Here is a 2,647-nt window from a genome sequence, read left to right on the forward strand (position 1 = left end):
TGGTTTACACAATACAGTAGATGAGAGGTCTAAAGCCATCTGGTTGTCCAGCAAGTCCTAATCTTCACCAGAGGCCTGGAGGATGCCTGGGAAATACTGGTCTTCAGTTCATATTAGAAGCAGGACTGCGCCTTACTTCTGTTATCGATGAAGGGATCTGCAGCTGCAGCAAGAGGATATATGAAATCACCATTGAGAGTAAAGGACAAGCCAGCAAAGAAGGGAAATTTTTCTTCTGCCACATGTTATTATCTGAGCCTCTAGCAGCAAATGCTGCCCACATCTAGCATGGGTCTTCTCACCTAATCTAACTAGTGCCCATAAGATGCCCACAGACTGTTTGATCTAGATAATTCTTTTTTTTATTCTTTAAAAAAATTTATTAATTACAATTTATTCACTTTGCATCCCAGCTGTAGCCCCCTTACTCGTCCCCTCCGGTCCCTCCCTCCCTCTTCTCCTCCCTTGCCCCTCCCCCAGTCCATTGATAGAGGTGGTCCTCCTCCCCTTCCATCTGACCTTAGAGTATCTGGTCTAATCAGGACTGGCTGCATTGTTTTCCTCTGTGGCCTGGTAAGTCTGCTTTCCCCTGATGGGGGAGAGGGGTGGGTGATCAAAGAGCCAGCCACTGAGTTCATGTGAGAGACAGTCCCTGTTCCTATTACTACGAAACCCATTCGGAGACTGAGCTGCCATGGGCTACATCTGTGCAGGGGTTCTAGGTTATCTCCATGAATGGACCTTGGTTGGAGTATCAGTCTCAGGGAAGACCCCTATGCTCAGATTTTTTGGTTCTGTTGCTCTCCTTGTGGAGCTCCTGTCTTGTGGAGAGCCGGGGTTTGGTTGCCATGGCGCTGGCTTCTGCCCTCAAAACTGGTAAACCGTTATGACCGTTGGGCAACCGTCATCACGAGCCCAGCCCTGGGCGTCATATGGGGTGATGGGTGAGCAGCCAATCAGGGGATGATACGTCATCTCACACCACTCTGGTGCGAGCAGGGCTTATATAAACAGCACCACTTCGGGGCTCGGGGTCTTCCTCCTTTCATCGTTTGACTGCAATAAAGCTTGCTGCAGAAGGATCTGTTGTCCGCGTGCGTTCTTGCTGGCGAGACGATCACGCGGCTCGCAACACTGTCCCCTCCAGGTCTTTCATCCCCCACTTCTTTCATAAGATAATTCTTAACTAAGACTCTCCTTTCAAGTGGTTCTAGCTTGTGTGAAGCTAATAGTTAAAACTAACCATCCTGACAAGAAGCAAATCCCAAATTGTTTTCAAATTAAACAAAAGACTTCTTTCTGGATGTAGTAATACACATACTTGTAATCTCAGCAGTTTACATGCAGATTCAGGAGTGTCACAAGTTTGATGTCAACCTGGTCTACATAGTGAGTTTCAGACGAGCCAGATGACACCGTATCTCAAAAAGCCAACACCAACAATTAAAAAAACCACGCTTATCTATAAACTGTGGTCCAAAGAAATGATATTCAAATGTGTTGATATATTTAAAGGAGTGATCATGAAAACAGAACAAACAAAAACTTTTGGGGATGCAGCTATGTCTGTGTTTGGTGGGGAACTCTATATGCTCAAAAAACTAAAAAAGAAATTTTGACAAATTCCATTATTTAAGTTGTTTTTCAAATACTAAGAGAAGTGTACTGCTTTTAGCTTTCTGTTTGGATTTCATTTTTTTATAGCATTTGGATAAGCATTGTGTTAGAACACTAGCTGAAGTCATACTAAGAAAAGATTCTTCTTTGATATCAACCAGTAAGAAATAGTGTTTACAGAAATAGTTTGTAAATTTCATTACAAATAAACAATTACAAATCAGCAACCCCCTGCACTCGTGTCCATGAGCGCACGCATGCACACAAACACACACACACACACACACACACACACACACCTATACATTTTGGAAATGGTGGAGAATCTCACTGATAAAATTGTCACATCACTTTACTCAAATGTTCAGTTTTCACTAAAAGGCATACAGGGTAACAGGAAAGCGTATCTTATTGAAAGGAAGAAAAACAAAGCTAGAGTCCTTGTGAGAGCACTTAACAGGTCATGTTTTTATTTGTTTCCATTCAAAAATTACATATTTATTTATTCATGTGTTCACACACATGCATCTCACTGAGTAAGTGTAGAGGTTAGAGAACAACCTTGTGGGATTCAGTTCTAGCCTTCCACCATGTTCACCCCAGGGGTTGAAGGCAAGCTGGTTATGCTTGGCAGGCAACACATGTATCCACCAAGTGAGCTATCTCTCTGGCCTGGTAAATGCTTTAAAATAACTATTTTAAATGTCTTCAAAATGCTAAATATGGCTTTTTGAATAAAAGAAAAATAGAAAGGACATATGAACAAGACAATAAGAAGAAATTATTAAAAAGAAACTAAACAAAAACTGCAGCTGCAAAGTGAAATGAATAATTTACCAGAGTAGAAAAATGTTCAACTATACACCCAAAATGCTCCAAAATTTCAAGTGGTATAAATCGAAAGATATCTTATACTAAGATGTATTATGCTCTCACTGCTTAGAGCTGAAGACAAAGACAGAATCTTGAAGGAAAACATGAAAAGTGTCTGGTTAAGTACAATGGAAGCATGATAAGATTTTCAGCCACA

Source organism: Meriones unguiculatus, chromosome X (genome assembly GCF_030254825.1).
Source record: "Meriones unguiculatus strain TT.TT164.6M chromosome X, Bangor_MerUng_6.1, whole genome shotgun sequence".
NCBI lineage: Eukaryota > Metazoa > Chordata > Mammalia > Rodentia > Muridae > Meriones > Meriones unguiculatus.